Below are 27003 nucleotides of genomic sequence, written 5' to 3'. Positions count from 1 at the left end.
CGTTAAAAAAAATTAAAAAAAATAATAATAATTTTGCACCATGATCACGTGTGATTTATTCCTGGACTTCAAGGGTGTTTCAATATCCACAAATCTATGTGATATACTGCATACATAAAATAGAGGATAAGAACCATGTAATTCTCTCAATACATGCAGAAAAAGCATTTGACAAAGTACAGAATCCATTCTTGATTAAAAAACCCTCAACAAAGTAAGGATAGAGGGAATAAACCTATATATCATAAAGGCCATATGCAAAAGGCCCACAGGTAATATCATCCTCAATAGGGAAAAAATGAGATCTTTTCCTGTATGGTCAGCCACAACAGTGGTCCAATATCAACTGCTATTTAACATAGTACTGGAAGCCCTAGCCTCAGCAATCAGACAACAAAATTCAATAAATCAATCAAAATTGGCAAGGAAGATATCAAATTTCACTATTTGCAGAAAACCTGAAAGACTCCACCAAAACATTGCTACAACTGATACACAAATTTAGTGAAGTCACAGGATATCAACATACAGAAATCTGTTTCATTTCTATACACCGATAATGAAGCAGTAGAAAGAGAAATGAATGAATTTATTTTATTACAAATGCACCAAACACCATAAGATACCTAGAATAAACCTAACCAAAGTGGTAAAAGATTTGTACTCTGAAAAATATAGGGCACTGATCAAAGAAACTGAAGAGGACACAAAGAAATGGAAAAACATTCCATGCTCACGGATCAGAACAGATATTGCTAAAACGTCTATACTACCCAAAGAAATCTACATATTTAGTGCAATCCCTATCAAAATACCAACAGAAGTTTCACAGAGCTACGACAAACAATCCTCAAATTTGTGTGGAACCAGAAAAGACCCCAAATAGCCAAAGCAATCTTGAAAAAAGAAAAGCAAAGCTGGAGGAATCACAATTCCAGACTTCAAGTTATATTACAAACTTGCAGCCCTCAAGACAGTATGGTACTGGCACAAACAGACACATAGATCAATGAAACAGAATAGAGAACCTAGAAATGGGTAGACTACTATCTGGTCAACTAATCTTCAGCAAAGCAGGAAAGAATATCCATTGGAAAAAAGTCTCTTCAACAAATTGTTTTGGGAAACCTGGACAGCAACAGGTAGGAAAATGAAACTAGGCCACTTTCTTACACCATACACACAAAAAAATTCAAAATGGATGAAGACTTAAATGTGAGACAGGAAGCCATCAAACTCCTAAAGGAAAACACAGGTACCAACCTCTTTGGCCTTGGCCAGAGCAACTTCTTACTAGACACACCTCCAGAGGAAAAGGAAACAAAATCAAATATGAACTATGGAACTTCATCAAATAAAAAGCTTCTGCACAGCAAAGGAAACAACAAAACTAAAGGCAAACTTTTTAGTGGGAGAAGATATTTGCAAATGACATATCTGATAAAGTGTTAATAGCCAAAATCTATGAAGACCTTATCAAATTCAACACCCAATAAACAAAGAAATACAGTCAAGAAATTGGCGGAAGACATGAAAAGACACTTTTCCAAAGAAGACATCCAGATGGCCTCAGACACAGTATATATATATATATATATATATATATATATATATATATATATATTCTTATTTAGACATAAACAATGAAATCTTGCCATTTAAATGACATGAATTGAGCTACAGTGTATTATGCTAAGTGAAATAAGTCAATCAGAGAAAGACAAATGCCATATGATTTCACTCATATGTGGAATTTAAGAATCAAAGAAAAGAACATAGGGAAGGAAAAAAAGAGGGAAGAAAACCATAAGAATCTCTTAACTATACAGAATAAATTGAGGGTTTTTGGATGGGTGATGGGCTAAATGGGTGATTGATATCAAGGAGGGTGCTTATGGTGAGCGCTGGATGTTATATGTAAGTGATGAATCACTAAATTCTACTCCTGAAGCTAATATTACACTATACGTTAACTAGAATTTTTATTTAAAAAACATTAAAAAATAAACAAGAAGGGGAGAGTCTCTGGTCCTTACATTTATTACCTATAGATCCCATTTTAAGGGGCATCTGATTAGTTTAGGCCCACACTGAATATGTCCCTCCTAATTAACTTTAAGTCAACTGGTTAGAGACTTAAATAATATCTGAGAATATGCCTTTGCTTTTGCCATATAACATAATTGTGGCAAGAACATACATTATATCCACAGACCTGTCCACACTCAAGGTAAAAGGGGGTTATACTGGGAATGTACACCAGTGGGTGGAGAGATCTGGGGGCAAAGTTAGATTCCTACCTACCACAGTTGCAGTCTAGTCACAGGTTAAAAATTGACTTTAAATCTAATAAACAAAGTTCATCTGACATAGCTTTACGTCTGAGTAATAGCTTAATATTTGAGACAAATGTATCAATAAAACAACAATTATTGATGTTTACATTTTACTAAGTTTTAATTATAAAGCATTGTAAAAATACACTCATGCAAAGATTATTTAAACATTAGGGATAATGTTAAGGTTGCCTGAACTGTAACCCATAATTCTAATCACTACCCCCGAGGAATTCACTGTTAATAATTTGATGCAGATCCTTTCAGAACTTTACCCATGCATTTTAATATTTATCTATACCTTTGAGTATGTATAGTATCTTTATTCATTACTAACATATGAATAAGATCATACTGACCATTTTGTTCCGTATTTTGTCTTTTACTTAGCAGTGTCTTTATTTTTCCTATGCTGGTACAGATAATTTTACCCAATTATTTTAAAACTATTATTTAATTTACTATAACATGGATATACCATAGTTGATTTTGCCTTTTCCCATTGTGGACATTTAGTTTGTATTCTTTTTTTATAATTTCACATACTTTTATAGCAGGCATCCTTTTGCATATTTTAAAATGTTTCCCTAAATTAGATACCATAAAATGAAATTGTTGGGTCATAGGAATGGACTTATATATTTTCTCCACTGTACAAAGTTAATCACTACATATCCACTCCTTTTTGTGTTTTTGGACTATGGTCTCTTTTTCTTTTTATACATTAGATGAACATAGTTTGAATGATAGGATTAATCATCCTTATGGATTCAAACACTGCCCTGCGTTTTGTGAATATCTGTTCATGTCTCCTTTATACATACTTCCTGTTTTATTTATCCACATTTTCCATCTCCTTTTGAGATGGGAGCACACACACCTGTGTATTTAATGTATATTGTCCTTTGTATATTCATTTGCATAATCATAAAATATATATTTTGCTTTTTAAATTTACAGAAACAGTATTTACTACACTTATTATTTTGCACTCAACAATTTTTTATTTTATTGTGGTACATTTGTTTTATTGTGGCACAATTTATATACACTAAAATTCACACTTTTTAGGTGTACAGTTTTATAAATTATAAAAAACATAGTTTTTTAATGACCACCATAATCAAGATGTCAATTAATTATGTCACCACCAAAAGATTCCTCATGCCACTTTGTATTCATCTCACTCCTTCATCCCTATCCTATAGTAACAACCTATCTGTTCTCCCACACTACAGTTTTGTCTTTTATACAATGCCATATATAAGTGGAAGCATATAGAATTCAGCCTTTTGATTCTGGCTTCTTTTTTTTTTTCATTATATGAAGTTTATTGTCAAATTGGTTTCCATACAACACCAAGTGCTCATCCCAAAAGGTGCCCTCCTCAATACCCATCCCCCACCCTCTCCTCCCTCCCACCCCCCGTCAACCCTCAGTTTGTTCTCAGTTTTTAAGAGTCTCTTATGCTTTGGCTCTCTTCCACTCTAACCTCTTTTTTTTCCTTCCCCTCCCCCATGGGTTTCTGCTAAGCTTCTCATAAGAGTGAAAACATATGGTCTCTGTCTTTCTCTATATGGCTTATTTCACTTAGCATCACACTCTCCAGTTCCATCCACGTTGCTACAAAGGGCCATATTTCATTCTTTCTCATCGCCACGTAGTACTCCATTGTGTATATAAACCACAATTTTTTTATCCATTCATCAGTTGATGGACATTTAGGTTCTCTGCATAATTTGGCTATTGTTGAGAGTGCTGCTATAAACATTGGGGTACAAGTGCCCCTATGCATCAGTACTCCTGTATCCCTTGGGTAAATTCCTAGCAGTGCTATTGCTGGGTCATAGGGTAGGTCTATGTTTAACTTTTTGAGGAACCTCCACACTGTTTTCCAGAGTGGCTGCACCAATTTACATTCCCACCAACAGTGCAAGAGGGTTCCCGTTTCTCCACATCCTCGCCAGCATCTATAGTCTCCTGATTTGTTCATTTTGGCCACTCTGACTGGTGTGAGGTGATATCTGAGTGTGGTTTTGATTTGTATTTCCCTGATGAGGAGCGACGTTGAGCATCTTTTCATGTGCCTGTTGGCCATCCGGATGTTTTCTTTAGAGAAGTGTCTATTCATGTGTTCTGCCCATTTCTTCACTGGGTTATTTGTTTTTCGGGTGTGGAGTTTGGTGAGCTCTTTATAGATTTTGGAGACTAGCCCTTTGTCTGATGTGTCATTTGCAAATATCTTTTCCCGTTCTGTTGGTTGCCTTTTAGTTTTGTGTATTGTTTCCTTTGCTGTGCAGAAGCTTTTTATCTTCATAAGGTCCCAGTAGTTCATTTTTGCTTTTAATTCCCCTGCCTTTGGGGATGTGTCAAGTAAGAAATTGCTACGGCTGAGGTCAGAGAGGTCTTTTCCTGCTTTCTACTCTAGGGTTTGGATGGTTTCCTGTCTCACATTCAGGTCCTTTATCCATTTTGAGTTTATTTTTGTGACTGGTGTGACAAAGTGATCTAGTTTCAACCTTCTGCATGTTGCTGTCCAGTTGTCCCATCACCATTTGTTAAAGAGACTGTCTTTTTTCCATGGGATGTTCTTTCCTGCTTTGTCAAAGATTAGTTGGCCATACGTTTGTGGTCTAGTTCTGGGGTTTCTAGTCTATTCCATTGGTCTATGTGTCTGTTTTTGTGCCAATCCCATGCTGTCTTGATGATGACAGCTTTGTAGTAGAGGCTAAAGTCTGGGATTGTGATGCCTCCTGCTTTGGTCTTCTTCAAAATTACTTTGGCTATTCGGGGCCTTTTGTGGTTCCACATGAATTTTAGGATTGCTTGTTCTAGTTTCGAGAAGAATGCTGGTGCAATTTTGATTGGGATTGCATTGAATGTGTAGATAGCTTTGGGTAGTATTGACATTTTGACAATATTTATTCTTCCAATCCATGAGCACGGAATGTTTTTCCATTTCTTCATATGTTCTTCAATTACCTTCATAAGCTTTCTATAGTTTTCAGCATACAGATCTTTTACATCTTTGGTTAGATTTATTCCTAGGTATTTTATGCTTCTTGGTGCAATTATGAATGGGATCAGTTTCTTTATTTGTCTTTATGTTGCTTCATTATTAGTGTATAAGAATGCAACTGATTTGTGTACATTGATTTTGTATCCTGCCACTTTGCTAAATTCATGTATCAGTTCTAGCAGACTTCTGGTGGAGTGTATTGGACTTTCCATGTATAATATCATGTCATCTGCAAAAGGTGAAAGCGATTCTGGCTTCTTTTACTTCAGATCATGCTTTTTGATATTCACTTGTGTTGTTTCATGTATTAGTAATGTATTCTTCATTTTTATTGCTGAGTTGTATTTCATTGTATGGTATATCCCAACTTGTTTCTCTATTAACCAATTGAGGGGCATTTGGGCTATTTTTAGATTTTGGTGATTATGGATATAGGTACTGTAAACATGCACATATAGGTTTTTGTAGGAACACATGTCTTCATTTTTCTTAGGTAAATATCTAACAGTGTGATTGTTGGGTTTTATGATAAGTGTATGCTAAGCTTTAAAAACAAAACAAAACAAAACAAAACAAACACAACAAAACAAAAAAACCTTACAAATGTTTTCCAAAGTGGCTGAACCATGTCATATTCCCAACAGCAATGTATGGGAGTTCCAGTTATTCTTCATCCTTGCCAAACTCTGATTATGTCATTTTTAAAAAATTTTAGCCATTCTAATAAGGATGTAGTGACATCTCATTGTGTGCTTAATTTGCACTTCCCTAAATACTGGTGATGTTGAACATCCTTCCATGTGCTTAATTTCCATACATATGGTAAAGTGTTACAACTTTTGCTTATTTTTCAATGCTGTTCATTATTATTGCGTTTGAGGTTCTTTATGAATTCTAGGTACAAGTTGTTTGAGATAGGGGCACCTGGGTGGCTTGGTCGGTAGAGCGTCCGACTTCAGCTCAGGTCATGATCTCACTCTCCGTGAGTTCGAGCCCCGCAATGGGCTCTGTGCTGACAGCTTAGAGCCTGGAGCCTGTTTCAGATTCTGTGTCTCCCTCTCTCCCTGCCCCTCCTCCACTCATGCTCTGTCTCTGTCTCTCTCTCTCTCTCTGTCAAAAATAAACATTAAAAATTAAACAAAAAAGAAGTTGTTTGAGATATGTGCTCTACAAATACTCCCCAATTTGTGGATTGTTATTTGATTTTCATAGCAGTGTATACCAAAGAGCAGGATGTTTTTTAGCTGGAATTTTTTACGACAATTGTAAGATTACAGAAATGTGAAAAAAGTACATAGTTCTCATATACTTCCTTTCCCTACCCCTGCACAGTTATTCCTATTTTAATATCTTGCATTCATGTTGTATATTTGCAATAATTAATCAACAAATATTGACACATTAAATCTACAATTTCTACTTAACACTAGGATTCTTTATTTGTGTTATACAATTATATGGATTTTGACAAATGTCATGTATCTACCAATACAGTATCATGTAGAAACGTTTTACTATTCTAAACAAACCCCGTGCCCACTTATTCATTCATCTCCACCTTCTCTTGAATCCCTGACAATCATAATATTTTTTCCTGTCTAAACTTCTATTTTCCAGAATGTCAAATACTTGGATTCATCCAGTATGTGGCTTTTTCAGACTGGCGTCTTTGACTAGGCAAAATACGTTTAAGGTTCCTCCATGTCTTTTTGTAGCTCACTCCTTCTTATCACTGACTAATACTTCATTTATGGATGTGTAATAAGTTGTTCATACATTTATCGATTGAAAGACATCTTGGTTGCTTACATATTTTGGCAATTATGAAAAAAAGTTACTAGAAGCATTTGTATGCAGATTTTCATGTGTACCTAAGTTTCAACTCATTTGATTAAATACTAATATTGGGATTGCTGGATCATTTGGTAAGCTTATGTTTGGCTTCGTAAAAACTGCCAGACTGTCTTCCAAATTTGGGTGTACCATTTTGTATTCCCGACAGCAATGAATGAGATTTACTGTTGCTCCACATCCTTGCCAGCATTTAATGGTGTTGGTGTTTTGGATTTTAGATATTCTGATAAGTGTGTAGTGGCATCTCATTATTATTTCAATTTGCAGTTTCTTAATGATAAAGGATGTTGACCACCTTCTGGGTGATGCGTCTGTTTAAATCCTTTGACATTTTGTAATTAGGTTGTTTGCATTTTAATTAAGTTTATTTTCAGTTTGTGTATTTTAATACTAATCATTTATCAGATATGTGATTCACATTTTCCCTCCAGTGTATGGCTTGTCTTTTCATTCTCTTAATGATATATATCACAGAACAGAAGTTTGTAATTGTATTTCAGACCAACGTATCAATTTTGTGTTTTGTTAATCATGCTTTTGCTGTTATATCTAAAATGTCATTGAAAAATTCATGGTCACATAAGTTGTCTCTTGTGTTGTCTACTATAAGTTGCATAGTTTTGGGTTTTACATTTAGGTCTATGTTGTAATTCGAGTTAATTTTGTGAAAGGTGTAAAGTCTATGTCTTGATTTATTTCTTAGCATGTAGATGTCCAATTGTTCCTGTACTATTTGGTAAAAACACTTTTCTCTGGATATTTTCTTTCTTCATTTACTAATCTTTGCTCCTTTGTCAATAATCAATGGACTGTATTCATATGGATCTATTTTGTGGCCTTCTGCTGTGTGCCATGGATGTATTTGTCTATTCTTTCGTCAATGCCATACTGTATAATCACAGTAGTTTTACCATAAGTCTTGAAATTGAGTAGTGCCAGTATTCTAACTTTTTTTAGTATTATGTTGAGATTATGTGTCTTTTGCTTTTCAATATAAATTTGAGAGTCAGTTTCCATCAATGGATCCATCAGTGGATGAATTGATAATAAAATGTAGTCTGCCTGTACATTAGAATATTATTCAGCCATAGGAAAATAATAAAATACTAACACATGCTAAAACATGCATGAACATTGAAAGCATTATGTTAAATGAAACAAGCTAGACCCAAAAAGCCTGTTATGATTCCATTTTGATTTTTTAATGTTTATTTATTTTTGAGAAAGAGATACAGAGAGAGAGAGAGAGAGAGAGTGAGAGAGAGAGAGCATGAGCAGGGTAGGGGCAGAGAGAGAGAGAGAAAGGGAGACACAGAATCTGAAACTGGCTCCAGGCCCTGAGCTGTCAGCAGAGAGCCCAATGCAGGGCTTGAACTCATGAACTGTGAGATCATGACCTGAGCCAAAGTTGGATTCAACCGACTGAGCCACCCAGGTGCCCCATCCATTTTGAATTCTATAGTAGGTTAACCCATAGGGACAGAAAGGAAAGAAGTGATTACTAAAGACTGTCAGGACATGGCAGTGGGGAGTGGCTGATTACTGGATATTGGGATTCCATTTTTAGATGATAAAAAGTTGTGGAATGAGATGATGGTATAGTTACGCAACATTGTGAATCTATTAAAAATTCATTGACTTGTATATTTTAAAATAGAATACTTTTTCATGGAGTAAGAGAGTTTTTTAGAAGTCTGAATGCAGAAGGCTTACAAGATGGTGGAGTAAGAGGATCCAAAGCTTACTTCATCCCATGGATACAACTAGATGATATAACATCAGTGTAAATGACCTGAAGACTGGCAGAATAAACTCTACAACTAAAGGTAGAAAAGATACCACATCAAAGAAGGTAGGGAAGGCAGAGTCATGTTTTGTGAGCTAAACGGACCATAGCCATATGTGGTCAAGAGGGTGAGAAGAGTGCAGTGAAGGGTGAGAAACAGACTGTCATACCTGAGAGCCCTCAAAGAAAAGATGAATCGCCATAATATCTGGTTTTGAAGGTGAAAGGGAGCAAATCTCATGAGTTCTTTTACAAGTAAGACCTAATGTCTGGAATTTTAAAAATCAGCAGGCTCTGTTTGGTGGCAGGAGGTGGGGGTGGGGAGAGAGCCAGAAGACTTTAAAGAGACAACATAAAAACAACCAGCTGAGATACACCATGGAAAGAACAGCTTGAAAAACACCTGGGACATATGAGAGGAGAGTGATTACTCATCTCAAAGCATGTCTCCAAGAGGCAGGGATCACACGCAGACCCCCCCCCCCCCAGGAACAAAGGACCTGGAACACACCATTTCTATCCCCCATCCCTTGGCACAAAATACACTGCCACCTGCAGGAACCAACATGGCACCAACACTCACTACCTAACTTGCTTACACCAGCCCTGCCCCACCCACATAAGTGGATCCATCCATTCCACTTAGGTTTGTCTCAGTCCCAGTGCTGCAGGTCCCTACCCCGAGAAGACCTGGGCAAACCATGTCAATCTCATGTCACATATCCCATGCATTTCATAGGGCCTCAGTTATGGTGGCAATTGCAGGTCTCATTTACAAGCAAACAGGCACACACTTTATTAAAACATACTGCACCTGGCTGTATCCTATCCACAACAAAGACAGCCTCTGCAGTAAACTAGACTGAAGTAAAGAGTGGCTAGGACTCAACACCAAGGCACACAAAACACAAAGGAGGCACTCCCTGGAATGTCACATCCCAGAGAATGGACATTACAGGACCTCTTCATATATATATATTTTTTTTAATTAAAATTTTAATTAGTTAGTATACAATGCACTACTGGTTTCAGAAGTAGAATTCAGTGATTCATCACTTACATACAACACCCAGCTCATCACAACCAGTGCCCTCCTTAATACCCATCACCCATCAAGCCCATCTCCCCCCAACCTCCTTCTATCAACCTTGTTTGTTCTCTATCATTGAGTCTTTTATAGTTTGTTTACCTTTCTTATCTTTCCCCACTTCCCATATTCCTCTGTTTTTTTCTTAAATTCCACATATGAGTGAAGTCATATGATATTTGTCTTTCTCTGATTGACATATTTCGTTTACTATAATACATTCTACCTCCATCCACGTCATTGCAAATGGCAAGTTTCATTCTTTTTGATGGCTAAGTAATACCACATATTCTTTATCCATTCATCAGTCGATGGACATTTGGGCTCTCTCCATAGTTTGACTATTGTTGATAATGATGCTATAAAATTGGGGTGCATGTACCCTTTTAAATCAGTAGTTTTGCATCCTTTGGGTAAATACCTAATAGTTTTATTGTTGGGTTGTATAGTAGTTTTAATTTTAGTTTCTTGAGGAACCTCCATACGGTTCTCCAGAGGGGTTACACCAGTTTGCATTTCCACCAACAGTACAAAAGTCTTCCACTTTTCCTGCAACCTCACCAACACCTGTTGTTTCCTCAGTTGTTAATTTTAGCCATTCTGACAGATGTGATGTGGTATCTCATCATGGTTTTTGTTTGTATTTCCCTGATGAGTGATGTTGAGCATCTTATCATGTCTCTGTTAAATATCTGGATGTCTTCTTTGGATGTTTATTCACTTCCTCTGCCCATCTCTTAACTGGGTTGTTTACTTTATGGGTGTTGAGTTTGATAAGTTCTTTATACATTTTAGATACTAACCTTTTGTCAAATATGTCCTTTGCAAGTATCTTCTCCCATTCTGTAGGCTGCCTTTTAGTTTTATTTCCTTCACTGTGCAGAGGCTTTTTATCTTGATGAAATCCCAATGATTCATACTTGCTTTTTTTTTTTTTTTTAAGAAGCTGCTCTGGCCAAGGTCAAAGATGTTGGTGCCTGTGTTCTCCTCTAGAATTTTGATCTTTTCCTGTCTCATATTTAAGTCTTTCACACATTTTCAATTTTCTTTAGTGTATGGTGTTAGAAAGTGGTCCAGTTCCATTATTCTGCGTGTTGACATCCACTTTTCCCAACACCATTTGTTGAAGACACTGTCTTTTTTCCATTGGATATTCTTTCCTGCTTTGTCAAAGATGAGTTGACCATATAATTGTGGGTCTATTTCTGGGTTTCTTCTCGAAATGTTCCAAAAAAAGAGATGGAGGGAAAGCTTACAAACTCATCCTATGAAGCAAACATTACCTTGATTCTATAACCAAAGATCCCAAAGATCTCCTTTTTAAAATAATTACAGACAAAATATCCCTGATGAATCCGGATGCAAAAATTCTCAACTAGATACTAGGAAATAGAATTAAGCAGTACATCAAAAGAATTATTCACCACCATCAAATGGGATTTATTCCTGTGCTGCAGGGCTGGTACATTATTTGCAAATCAATCAACATGATACACCAAATTAATAAAAGTAAGGATAAAAACCAGGTCATCCTGTCAATAGATGCAGTAGAAGCATTTGACAAAGTACAGTATCCATTAATTATAAAACCCTAACAAAGAAAGGATAGAAGGAACATACATCAACATCATAAAGACCATATACAAAAGTCCCATGGCTAATATCATCAACGGGAAAAAACCGAGACCTGTTCCCCTGCAGTTAGGAACAAGATAAGGATGCCCACTCTCACCATTAGTATTTAACACAGTACGGTAAGTCGTAGCCTCAGCAATTATATAACAAAAAGAAATAAATGGCATCCAAATTGGCAAGGAACAAGTCAAACTTTCAGTATTTGTAGATGACAAGATACTCTATGTAGAAAACCTGAAAAAACACCAAAGAACTTCTAGACCTGAATATATGATTTCAGAAAAGTCACAGTATATAAAATCAATGTGCAGAAATTTGTTGCATTTCAATACACCAATAATAAACCAGCAGAGAAAGAAATCAAGGAATCAATCCCATTTACATTTACACCCCAAACAATAAGATACCTAGGAATAAACCTAAGTAAAGAGCTAAAATATCTGTACTCTGAAAACTGTACAAGAAATTGAAGGATACATAACAAGATGGCAAAACATTCCATGCTCATGGATCTGAAGAAAAAACATTGTTAAAATGTCTATACTACCCAAAGCAATGTACACATTTAATCTAATCATTATTAAGATACCACCAACATTCTTCCCTGAGCTAGAACAAACAATCCTAAAAATTTGTATGGAATCACAAAAGACCCCCATAGCTAAAGCAATTTTGAAAAAGAAAAACAAAAGTGGAGGCATCACGATTCCAGATTTCAAACTGTATTACAGAGCTGTAGCCATCAAGACAGTGTGGTACTGTCACAAACACAGACACACAGATCAATGGAACATAATAGGACCTCTTATTCATAATGTCATTACCATCAGTAGCTGGATATGTAGCTGACTTTCCTAACACACAGAAACAGACACAGAGATTTAGACAAAATGAGGATACAGAGGAATGCATCCCAAATGAAATAACAGGAAAAAAACACAGAAAGAAACCTAAGTGAAACTAATATAAGGAATATACTGGATAGAGAATTTAAAGTAATGATTAGAAAGATACTCACTGGGCTTGAGAAAACAGTAGAAGGCTTCATTAATACCCTTAACAAAGAGATTAAGAAAAACCAATCAGAGATGAAGAATACAATAATGAAATTAAAAATACACTTAATGGAATAAATAGTCTAGATGAAGCAGAGGAATGAATTAATGACCTGGAACACAGTAATTAAATTAGTCAAGCTGAGCAAATGAGAGGAAAATAATTATGCAAAATTAGAATGGATTTGGTAACTCAGTGATTCCATCAAGCATAATAACATTTGCATTACAGGAAGAAGAAGAAGAAGAAGAAGAAGAAGAAGAAGAAGAAGAAGAAGAAGGAGAGGGGAGGAGGGGGAAGGGAGAAGGGGAGAGGGGGGAGGAGGAGGAGGATGGGGAGGAGAAGAAGAGAGGAAATGGGGCGTAACATTTATTTGAAGAAATAATAGCTGAAAACACGCTGAATTTAGGGCAGGAAACAGATACCTACATCCAGGAAACACACAGAACCCCCAAAATCAACACAATGAGACCCACGTTAAGACACATAGTAATTAAAACGGCAAAAATTAGATAAAGGAAAAATGTTATTTTTTATTTTTTTTTTTAATTTTACTTTAATTTCAGTTAGTTAACATACTAGTTTTCAGTGCACAGTGATTCAACAATTCCAAACATCACCTTGTGCTTATCTTGAAGTGTGGTCCTTAAATCCCATTACCTATCAAACACACCCCCCCTCCCATCATACCCCCATCAACAGTAACCATCTGTTTTTTTCTCTGCAGTTAACAGGGTGTTTCTTGGTTTGTCTCTCTCACTACTTTTTCTTTTACCCTTTGCTGGATTGTTTTGTTCCTTAAATTCCACAAATGAATGAAATCATTAATGTATTTGTCTTTCTCTGAATGGCTTATTTTGCTTAGGATAATATTCTCTAGGTCTATCCATGTCATTGGAAATGGCAAGATTTCATTCTTTTATATGGCTTGTTCCTATATCTATATCTATGTCTATCTATATATATATCATCTATATCTATATCTATATCATCTATGTCTATATCCATATCTCTATATATTACATCTTGCTTATCCATTTATCAATTGATGGAAACTGGGGCTGTTTCAATATCTTGGCTATTGTAAATAATGGTGCTATAAATATTGGGTGCATGTATCCCTTTAAATTAGTATCTTTGTGTTCTCTGGGCAAATACCTAGCAGCGTAATTGCCAGATCATAGAATAGTTCTATTTTTGACTTTTTGAGGAAACTCCATAATGTTATTGACATTGACTGTAGAAGCGTGCATTACCACCACAGTGCAAGACAGTTCCCTTTTCTCCACATTCTCACCAAAATCTGTTGTTTCTTGTGTTGTTATTTTAAACATTCTGACAAGTTTGAGGTGATATCTCATTGCAGTTATGATTTGTATTTACCTTATGGTGATGATGAGCACCTTTTCATGTGTCTGTTGGCCATCTGTATGTCTTCTTTGGAAAAATATCTATTCGTATCTTCTGTCCATTTTTAATTAGATTACATTTAGGAGGAGTTGAGTTTTATAATTTATTTATACATTTTGGATATTTATAGTATTTTGGATACTGACCCTATATCAGATATGTCATTTGCGAATGTCTATTTCCATTCCATAGGTTGCCTTTTAGTTTTGTTGATTGTTTCCTTCTCTGAGCAGAAACTTTTATTTTGATGTAATCCCAATAGTTTGTTTTTGCTTTTGTTTCCCTTGCCTGAGGAACACATCTAGAAAAAAGTTGGTATGGCCAATGTCGAAGCAATTACTGCTTATGTTCTCTTCTAGAATTTTTTAAGGTTTTAGGTTTCACATTCAGGTCTTTCATTGATTTTGAATTTATTTTTGTTCATGGTCTAAGAAAGTGGTCCAGTTTCTTTATTTTGCGTGTAGCTTCCCACTTTTCCCAACACCTTGGTTGAAGAGACTACCTTTTTCCAATTTGATAGTCTTTCCTGCTTTGTCAAAGATTAATTGACCATATAAGTGTGGGTTTAATTCTGGGCTTTCTATCCTGTTCCATTGATCTATATGTCTATTTTTGTGTAAGTTCCTGACTCTCTTGATTACTACACCTTTGTCTTATAACTTGAAATCTTCCATTTTAATACCTCCATTTTTTTTCTCTTTCAAGGTGCTTTGGCTATTCAGGCCTTTTTGTGGTTTCATACATATTTTAGGATTGTTTGCTCTAGTTCTTTGAAAAACGTTATTGGTATTTTGACAGGGATTGCATTACATATGTATGTTGCTCTGGCTAGCATAAACATTTTAGCAATATTTTTTTCTTTCAATCCATGAGCATGGAATATATTTCCAAATCTTTATCTCTCCTCCAATTTCTATCATCTGTGTTTTATAGTTTTCCAAGTACAATCCCTTCACCTTTTTGGTTATGTTAATTCTTTGGTATCTTACTATTTTTGATGCAATTGTAAATTGTAAATAGGATTGTATTCTTAATTTTTATTTTTGCTGATTTATTATTAGTGTTTATAAATACAACAGATCCAAAAAGGGTTATTATCCAAAGTATATTTAAAGATTTATATAACCCAACACCCAAGAAACAAGAAATAAATTTAAAAATGGGGAGAAGAACAAACATTTCTCCAATGAAGACATACAGATGGACAACAGACACATGAAAAGATTCTCAACATCACTAATAATCAGGGCAATGCAAGTCAAAATTCAATGAGATATCACCTCACATCTGCTCCAATGTGTTATTCAAACCCAATGTTCACTTGTTGATTTTGTTTAGATAATCTGTCCCTTGATGTAAGTGGGGTGTTAAAATTACCTACTATTATTGTATTATTGATTAGTTACTTTATGTTTGTTATCACAGTTTTATGTATTAGGGTCTCCTATTTTGGATGCATAAATATTTATAATTGTTGTTTTTTATTTTTGGATTGTCCCCTTTATTATTATATACTGTCTTTCTTTGTCTCTTGTTACAATCTTTGTTTTAAAGTTTATTTTGTCCAATATAAGTATTGTGACTCTGGCTTTCTTTTGACATCAACATGCATGATAGATGTTTTTCCATCACCTCACTTTCAATCTGCACGTATCTATAGGTCTAAAATTAGTCCCTTTTAGGCAGGTTATATATGGGTCTTGCTTTTTTATCCATTCTGTAACCCTATGTCTCTTGATTGGAGCTTTTAATCCATTTACATTACATTTTATTACTTCTTTTGTGGTTGTTTCTGAAGATTTTCTCTGATTCCTTCTTATTTTTCTTTTTTTTCAGGGTTTTCTGGTATTATTAACAGATATATTTGGATTTCTTTCTCATTATTCTTTGCATATGTAACAGTAGTTTTTGATATATGGATACCATTAGGTTTGTATATAACATCATCTGCATATAGCCATCTCTATTAAGTGGATGGTTGTTTAAGTTGAACCCATTGTTCATTGCTCTCCTCCCCATGTTTTAGGCATATGTTGTCATATTTTACATCCCTTTATTTTGTGAGTTCCTTTGACTGTTTTTTTTTTTTCAGAAATGTTCATTTTTACTGGTTTTGTGTTTCTTACCTTTATATTGTCAGTTTTGATTTTTCCTTTCCTCTCAAATAATCCCCTTCAATATTTATTGCTTTTTTAGTGGTAATTAAATCTTTTAATTTTTGTTTGGGAAATACTTCATCTCTCTTTATCTTCTGAATGATAGCCTTGATGGATACAATAATCTTGGCTTCAGGTTTTTCCCACACAGCACTTTAAACATATCATGTTACTCCCTTCTGGCTTGGAAAGTTTCTTTTGAAAAAGCCCCTGATATTTTTATGGATTTTTACCTTGTATGCCACTGTCTGCTTTTGTTTTGCTGCTTTAATTTTTTTCTTTATCAACATATTTTGCCAATTTAATTATGATATATCTTGGTGTGCATCGACTTTTGTTAATTTTGCTGAAGGTTGTGCCTCCTGGATCTGGATATCTGCTTCTTTCCCCAGATTAGGAAAGTTTTTAGCTATTGTCTCTTCAAATAAATTTTCTACCCCTTTTCCTCTCTTCTTCTGAGACTCCTATGACATGAATGTTATTACATTTGATGAAGTCACTGAGTTCCCTAAATCTATTCTCATTTGCATAATTCCTTTTTCTCTCTTTTGTCCAGCTTGACTACTTTCCATTACTCTTTCTTCTAGGTCATTGTTTTGTTCCTCTGCTTCTTCCAGCTTGCTGTTAATTCATTCAAGTGTGTTACTAATCTTGTTTATTGCACCCTTCATGTCCTATTTTTTTCTTTTATTTCAGTGTTAAGGGTCTCACTGATGTCTTCCACACTTTTCTCAAAACCACTGAGTGTCCTTAAGATTATTGCTTTAAATACTCCATCAAGCATGTTACTTATTTCTGTTTCTCTTAGATCTCTGGCTGTGACCTTGTCCTGTTCTTTCATTTAGGACAAATTTCTCTGTCTTGTCATTTTGTCTAGGTCACTGTGCTTGTTTCTATGTGTTAGGAAAGTCAGCTACGTCTCCTATTCTTGAGAGTAATAGCTTTAGGAAGAATAGGTCCTGTAGTGTTCTGCCATGTAATGTCCCCTGTTCCCCAGGGCCCAACACTTCCAGCAGTGTTTCCAATTTGTGCTGCATGAACTCTGCTGATTTGTGCTGGCTGCTTTATCTATCAGGCAATTCATCTGTAGAGGCTCTCTTTGCCTGTTGTGAGCAGTGTTTGGTCCCTGGCTTAAAGGTGACACCTTTTCACTAAGTGTGATGTGGTCTGCTTGTAAAATGAGGCCTGTCATCACTGACACTATAAACAAGGCTCTGCAAAACTCCAAGGTCAGGATATGTGGTGCGGGCAGGAGTTTGGGGCAGTCTTCTGAGGAAGGGGTCCAATGCACTGGGACTGTGGCAAACATGACTGGGAATGTGGGTCCACTGTAATGTGGGCCCTGGGGCTTGGTGTAAGCAAGTTTGGTAGTGAGTGCCAGCACTGTGCTTGTTCCCACAGAAGGCTATGTGTTTATATTGATGGGTGGGTGAAAGAAATGGCTCTTGACAGTTTCTTTGTTCCCAAAGTCATCTCTCTGTGAATATTGTCCCTCTGAGTCATGCTCTGAAATGCTCTGAAAATAAGCAAATTACCTCCCCCTCCATGCCCCAGTGGCTTTCCAAATCACTATTTTCACACTGTATGTGCATAGGCTGTTTCCCTACCTTCTATCCCAGAACAGCACAATGCCATCCAGGCTCTATACCAGCCAAGCCCACTGACCTTTAGAAATTAAAAATTTATGCACCACTAGTTACCAGAGCTTGACACTCAGCCTTTCTCACCTTTCACACCAATTGCTATGATGAGTGGTTTCCAACCTATGCTCCCCTGTGTATTAGTTTGTCTCTTGCTCTTCATGATTGCAGTTCCCTACCCCCTACAGTGGCCATGATCCTCTTCTCTCCAAAACCACAACTCCACACTTCCTGACTTTTTCATTGTGGCCTCCTCTACATTTAGTTGTGTTTGTTCCTCCAGTCTTTCAGTAAATTTCTGAAGTATTTAGGGTTATTTTATAGTTATCTAGTTAAATTCATGGGCAAGGCAAGCCTAAGGTCCTCTTACTCTATTGCCATCTTCTTCTGATCAAGGTGAAAGCAAAAAAAAAAAATAAATAAATAAATTAAAATCAGCAAGAGAAAGGAAGACAGCATACAAGGGAAACTCCATAAGGAAAATGATGGACTGTTCAGCAGAAACTTAGCAGGCCAGAAAATAGTGACAAGATATATTCAAAGTGCTGAAAGGAAAAAATCTATGGCCAAGAATATTCTATACAGCAAGGCTATTATTCATAGCAGAAAGAGAGATAAAATGTTTTCTGAACAAACAAAAACTAAAGAAACATATGACCACTAATCCAGCCCTATAAGACATATTAAAGGATAGTTTTTAAGTGGAAAGGAAAGACAAAAAATAAGAGTATGAAAAGTAAAAACACAAAAACAATAAAAATAAATATATCAGTAATAATATATCAGTCAAAGGATTCACAAAATAAAGAATATAAAATATGACATCATATACCTAAAATGTGGAAGGAAAAGGAGTAAAGAATACATTATTACTTAAATAACCATCAACTAGAAATAGACCGCTATACACCGAGGTATATAACTAACTATGCTAATCTAGAAACTTAATAGTTACCACAAATCAAAAATCAGTATTTGATATGCAAAGAATAAAGAGTAAGTAATTCAAGTATATCACTAAAGAAAAGTAGCAATCTGGTGGGAATTCAAACTGGTACAGCCACTCTGGAAAACAGTATGGGGATTCCTCAAAAATTAAAAATAGAACTACTTTATGACCCAGCAATTGCACTACTAGGTATTTATCCAAGGGATACAAGTATGCTGTTTTGAAGAGACACATGCAGCCCAATTTTTATAGCAGCGCTATCAGTAATAGTCAAAGTATGGAAAGAGCCCAAATGTCCATTGATGGATGAATGGATAAATATGTGTTACACATATATACAATGGAGTATTACTCAGCAATCAAAAAAATGGAATCTTGCCATTTGCAACTACATGGATGGAACTAGAGGGTATTATGCTAAATGAAAGTAGTAAATCAGAGAAAGACAAATATCATATGACTTCACTCCTATGAGGACTTTAATATACAAAACAGATGAACATAAGGGAAGGGAAGCAAAAATAATATAAAAATAGGGAGGGGGACAAAACATAAGAAACTCTTAAATATGGAGAACAGGGGGTTACTGAAGGGGTTGTGTGAAGGGAGATGGGCTAAATGGGTAAGGGGCATCAAGGAATCTACTCCTGAAATCATTGTTGCACCACATTATAACTAACTTGGATGCAAATTAAAAAAATAAATTAAATAATAATAATTAATAATAATAATAATAACAATAATAATAATAAAAGAAGACTAGAAATCCATTAAAGACAGCAAGAGAAGATGGATCAGATAAAAACTTCAACCACAAAAAAGTAACAAAATGGCAATAAATTCATATCTATCAATAATTAGTTTGAATGTAAATGGACTAAATGCTCCAAAAAAAATAGGCATAGGGTCTCAGAATTTATAAAAACACAGCACTTATTGCCTATAAGGGACACATACATTTGTCATGCAAATGGATGTCAAAGGAAAGCCAGAGTAGCAATACAAATATTAGATAAAATAGATTGTAAAAAGAGGCAAAAAAATGAGCAGTTTAGGGCATTGAGGAGGGCACCTGTTGGGATGAGCACTAGGTGTTGTCTGGAAACCATTTTGGCAATAAATTTCATTAAAAAAAGAGCAGTCTAACATAATAAAGAAGACAATCCAAAAAGAAAATCTGATAATTATAAATATTTATGCACCCAACATGAAGAACCCAAATATATAAAACAATTAATAAAAAATATAAAGAAACTAATTGATAAAAATACCATAATAGTAGGGGACTTTAACACCCCCATTTACATTAATGGACAGATCATCTAAACAGAAAACCAAGGAAACAATGACTTTGAATGATACACTGGACCAGATGGACGTAACAGATATATTCAGAACATTTCATCCTAAAACAACAGAATACACATTCCTTTCAAGTGCACATGTGACATTCTCCAGAATAGATCAAATGGTTCAGAAAACAGGCTTCAAGAAATACAAAAATTTGAAGTAATAGCAGACATCTTTTCTGACCAAAATGCTATGAAACTAGAACTCACCTATAAGAAAAAGATTGGAAAGGTCACAAATACATGGAGGTTAAAAAACATGCTACTAAACAATGGATAGGTCAATCAGGAAATCAATAAATAGGGGTGCCTGAGTGACTAGTCAGTTAACCCTCTAACTTTGGCTCTGTTCATGATCTCATGGTTCATGAGATCCCTGCATTGGGCTCTGTGCTGACAGCTCAGAGCCTGGAACCTGATTCGGATTCTGTGTCTCCCTGTCTCTCTGCCCCTTCCCCACTCGAGCCCTGTCTCTCTTTCTCTCAAAAATAAATTTAAAAAAAACATTAAAAATTTCAAAAAGGAAATCAATAAAAAATACATGGAAACAAATGAAAACGAAAACACAATGGTGAAAAACCTTTGGAATGCAGCAAAAGCAGTCATAAAAGGGAAGGATACAGCAATCCAGACTTGTTTCAAGAAGCAAGAAAAATTTCAAATAAACAATATAAAGTTACACCTAATGGAGCTAGAAAAAGAATACCAACTGAAGCCTAAAGCCAACAGAATGAAGGAAATAATAAAGATTAGAGTAGAAAAGAATGATATAGAAAGTAATAAAAACAATAGAACAGATCAATGAAAGGAGGAGCTAGTTCTTTGAGAAAATCGATAAAATTGAGAAATCTTTAGCCAGATTTATCAAAAAGAAAAGTGAAAATATTCAAATAAATAAAATCACAAATGATAGAGAAAAATAACAACCAACACCACAGAAATACAAAAATTCTAATTGAATATTATGAAAAAATACATGCCAACAAATTGGACAACCTGAAAGAAATTGATAAGTGCCTAGAAATATATAAAGCACCAAAACTAGAACAGGAATAAATATAAATGTTGAACAGACCAATAAGCAACAAGAAAATTGAATCAGTAATCAAAAACCTCTCAACAAATAAAAGTCCAGGACTAGATTGCTTCTATTGTATTAGGCAAATAGACTTTAAAACTAAGAATATAACACGAGGTAAGGAAGGACACTTTATAACCATAAAAGGAGAAATCACAGAAGATATAACAAATGTAAATATTTATGCACCCAACATGATAGCACTCAAATGAATAAAACAGCTAATAACAAACATAAATGAAGTAATCAATAGTAATACAGTAATAATAGATGACTTGAACACCACACCTACATCAATAGATAAATCATGCAAACATAAAATCAACAAGGAAACACTAGTTTTTAATGACACATTGGAACAGATGGACCTAACAGACATATTTAGAACATTCTTTCCTATTAGCAAAATACACATTCTTTTCAAATGCCCATGGAGCATTCTCTGGAATAGGCCACCAAACAAGTCTCAACACATTAAAAAGAGATTGATATTATACCATGCATTTTTTCTGACTACAAGGCTATGACACTAGAAGTAAACCACAAGGCAAATTCTGGAAGAAACACAAATAAAAGGAGATTAAATAACATACTAGTAAACAATGAATTGGTCAACCAAGAAATCAAAGAGTAAGTTAGAAATACATGGAAAAAAATGAAAATATAAAAAGAATGATCCAAAATCTTTGGGATAAAACAAATGCTGTTGTAAAATGGAAGGTTACAGCAATACAGGTCTACCTCAAGAAGCAAAAAACAAATAAGGAAATAAAATAAACAACCCAATCTCACACCTGATGGAATTAGAAAAAGAACAAGCAAACCCAAAATATTGGAATGAGGGGAATAATAAAGATTAGAGTAAAGGTAAATTATATAGAAACTAAAAGATCAATAGAACCAGGAGTTGATTCTAGGAAAAAAAAAATATGTATAAACTTTTATCTTCCTTGTCAAAGAACAAAAAAGTGGACTCACAGAAATGCAAAAAAAATTATAATAAAATATTACGAAAAATTCTATGCCAAGATATTGGACAACCTAGAAGAACCGGATAAATTCCCAGAAATATATAACCTCCCAAAACTGAATCAGGAAGAAATGGAAAACCTGAAAAAGTCAATTACCAGCAATGAAATTGGATCAGTAAACAAAAATTCACAACAAACAAAAGTCCACGAGGAGATTCTACACAGAAGAAATACAAAAGAAACATTTATAAAGAGTTAATAACTACCCCTCTCAAATTATTACAAAACATAGAAGATGAAGGAAAGTTTTGAAATTCATTTTGTGAATCCAACATTACCTGTATATCAAAACCAGATAAAGACACTAAAAAAATAAACTAAAGGCCAATATCTATGATTAATATTGCTGCAATAATCCTCAACCTTTTATCAGTGAATCATATCCAACAATACATCAAAAAAACCATTAACCTGGATCAAGTAATATTCATTCCCACAATACAAGGGTGTTTCAACTTTCACAAATCAATCAACATAATACATCACATCAACAAGAGAATCATTTAAATAGATGAATAAGAAGCATTGGATAAAATACAATATCTATTCATGATAAAAACCATCAGCAAAGTAGGTTAGAGGAAACATACCTCAAACTTATAAAGACCATATATGAAAAACCCACATTTAACATTATACTCAATGGTGAAAACCTGAGGCCTTTCCCCCTAAAATCAGGCACAAGACAAGGATGTCCACTCTCACCCTTTTTAATTAACTTAGTACTGGAAATCATAGCCATAGCAATTAGAGAAGAAAATGAAATAAAAAGCATCCAAGTTAATAAGAAAGATGTAAAACTTTCAGTTTGCAGATGATATGGTACTATATATAAAAAACCATAAAGACTCCATGAAAATCAAAAAAACTGCTACAACTGATAAATGAATTCACTAAGGTTGAAAGACACAATATCAATATATAGAAATCTGATACATTTCTATGCAACAATAATTTATCAGCTGAAAGAAAAATTAAGACAATAATCCTATTCACACTTGCACCAAAAAAAGTAAAAAGAAAAAACTAGGAATAAACTTAATAAATGAGGTGAAAGAATTGTTTACTTTGGAAAAAGTAAAACACTGATGACAGAAATTGAAGACAAAAACAACAAATGGGAAGATGTCCCGTGCTCATGGATTGGAAGAACAAATACTGTAAAAATGTCCATCCTACCATAAGTAGTCTACAGATTTAATGCAATCGCTATTAAAATACCGAAAGCATTTTTCACAGAACTAGAACAAATAATCTCAAAATTATGGAACCACAAGAGACCCTTATTGACCAAAGACATTTGAAACAGAAGAATAAAATTGGGCACATCACAATCCCAAATTTAAAGATATGCTACAAAAGTGTAATAATCAAAAAAATATGGTACTGGCACAAAAATGGACACATAGATCAAGACAAACCATAAGAGGCTCTTAAAATACAGAGAACAAATGTAAGGTTGCTAGAGGGGTGGTGGGTGGGAGGATTGGCTAAATAGGTGATGGGTATTAAAGAGGACACTTGCTGAGCTGAACACAGGGTGTTATATATAAGTGATGAACCACTAAATTCAACTCCTGAAACCATTTTTACACTATATGTTAACTAACTCGGATGTAAATTTTAAAAATATATTTAAAAATATCAATCAATCAATCAATCAGTATTAAAAAAATAAAACAAGATAGAGGGCCCAGAAATAAACCCATGATTATATGATCAATTAATCTTCAACAAAGGAGGAAAGAACATGCAATGGGAAAAGGACAGTCTTCTTCACAAATGGTGTTGTGAAAACTGGATGGCTACATGCAAAGCAACAAAACTGGACCACTTTCTTACATAATACACAAAAATAAACTCACAGTGGATCCAGGTCTGACATGTGAGACCCCAAGTCATAAAAATTGTACAAATGAGCACAGGCAGTTGATTCTCTGACACTGGCCCTATCAAGATTTTTCTAGATATATAGCCTAAGGCAAAGAAACAAAAGAAAGAAATTTATTGGAAATACAACAAAATAAAAATCTTTTGTACAAGAAAGGAAAAAAAATCAACAAAACTAAAATACACCATACTGAATGAGAAAAGATACTTGCAAATGACATATCCAATAAAGGGTTAGTATCAAAAATATATAAAGAAATAAAATAAATCAGCACCCAAAAACAAATAATTCACTTTAATAATGGGGAGAAGACAAGAAAAGACATTTCTCCAAAGACATCCAGATGGTCAACAGACACATGAAAAAAAGCTCAACATCACTCATCATCAGGGAAATACAAATCAAAACTACAATAAGATATGACTTCTAACTTGTCAAAATGTGTAAAATCAACAACAGAAGAAACAAGCATTGGGAAGCATGTGGAGAAAAAGGAACTTTCTTGCACTGTTTTTGGGAATGTAAACTGGTAAAACCACTGTGGAAAACAGTATGAAGTTTCCTCAGAAAGTGCAAAATAGATCTACTCTATTATCCAGTAATCCCTAAAAATACAAAAACACTAATCCAGAGAGATATATGTAGCCATATATTCATAGCAGCATTATTTACAATAGCTAAATTATGGAAACAGCTCAAATGTCCATAAATAGATGTATAGTTAAAAATTCGTGCTATATATACATATATGTGATTGAATATTATTCAGCCATAAAAAAGAATGAAAACTTGTCATTTGCAATGTCATGGGTGGAACTAGTGTGTATAATGTTAAGCGAATTAAATCAGTCACAGAAAGACAAATAACATATGATTTCACTTATATGTTGAATTTCAGAATCAAGACAAATGACTAAAGGAAAAAAAAAGTGTGAGAGAGAGACAAACCAAGAAACAGACTCTTAACTGTAAACAGAAAACTGATGGTTACCACAAGAGACATGGATGTAAGGATGGATGAAATAGGGGATGGGGATTAAGGAATGCCCTTGTCATGATGAGCACTGGGTGTTGTATGGAATTGTTGACTTTGTTGACTCACTATATTGTACACCTGAAACTAATGTAACACTGTATGTTAATTATAGTTGAATCCAAATAAAAAGGAAGCTATGAAACTGAACACACACACACACACAAATAATTCAATTAAAAAATACAGAAAAACATGAATAGACATTTCTTTAAAAAAAAGACATCCAGATGGCTAACAGACATATGAAAAGACCCTGAACATCACTCATCATGAGGAGAATGGAAATAAACTGCAATGAGTTATGATGTCACACCCGTCAGAATGGCTAAAATCAACAACACAGGAAACAACAACTGTTGGCAAATTTGTGGAAAAAAAGGAACCCTTGTGAACCGTTGGTGGGAATGCAAACTGGTGTGGCCACTCTGAAATACAGTATGGAGGTTCCATTAAAAAAATTAAAAACAGGACTACCCTATGATCCAATAATTACACTACTGGGTATTTACTCAAAGGTCATGAAAACACTAATTTGAACAGCTATATGCATCCCTATGTTTAGTACAGCAATATTTAGAATAGCCAAATTGTGGAATCAGCTCAAGGGTCCACTGATAGATTTTTGGATAAAAAGATACACACACACACACACACACACACACACACACACACACGCACCCACACACACTGGAATATTACTCAACCATAAAAATAATAAAATCTTAAAAATTTGGAAGAAGACATGAATAGACATTTCCCCAAAGAAGACATAGATGGCTAACAGACACATGAAAAGATGCTCAATATCACTAATCCTCAGGGGAATAAATTAAAACTATGATGAGATACCAGTTCATACCTGTCGGAATGGCTAAGATTAACAACACAAGAAACAACAGGTGTTGGCGAGGATGTGGAGAAAGGCCAACCCTCTTACACTGTTGGTGGGAATGCAAAGTGGTTCAGCCACTCTGGAAAACAGTATGGAGATTCATCAACAAATTAAAAGTAGAACTATCTCATGACCCAGCAATTTCACGACTAGGTATTTACCAAAGGGTACAAAAATAGCGATTTCTGGGTCACCTGGGTGGCTCAGGAAGTTAAGCTCCCAACTCTTGATTTCATCTCAGGTTGTGATCTCATGGTTTGTGAGTTCGAGCCCCACAATATCATTGTAGAACCCACTTGAGATTCTCTTTCTCCCTCTCTCTCTGCCCCTCCCCTGTTCATGCTCTTTTTCTCAAAATAAGCTTAAAAAATAGTGATATGAAGGGGCACATCACCCCAATGTTTATAGAAACATTATCAATTATAGGCAAATTATGGAAGAAGCCTAAATGTCCATCGACTGATGAATGGATGAAAAGATGTAGCATATATATACAATGGAATATTACTCAACCATAAAAAAGTCTTGCCATTTGCAAAGATGTGGATGGAGCTAGAGAGTATATTGCCAAGTGAAATAAGTCAGTCAGAGAAAGGCAAATACCCTATAATTCCAGTTTTGTGTGGAATTTAAGAAACAAAACAGATGAACATTGGGGGAAAGAGAGAAGCAATCCATACAACAGGCTCTTAAATATAGAGAACAAACTGATGGTTTCTGGAGGGGAGGCAGACAGGGGGATGGGTTAAAAGGGTGATGCATATTAAGGAGGGCACTTGTGATGAGTACTGTGTGTTG

The sequence above is a fragment of the Panthera onca genome, chromosome X, assembly GCF_046562875.1.
Source record: "Panthera onca isolate mPanOnc1 chromosome X, mPanOnc1 haplotype 2, whole genome shotgun sequence".
NCBI classification, from domain to species: domain Eukaryota; kingdom Metazoa; phylum Chordata; class Mammalia; order Carnivora; family Felidae; genus Panthera; species Panthera onca.
Note: the sequence above shows the minus strand (reverse complement) of the source record.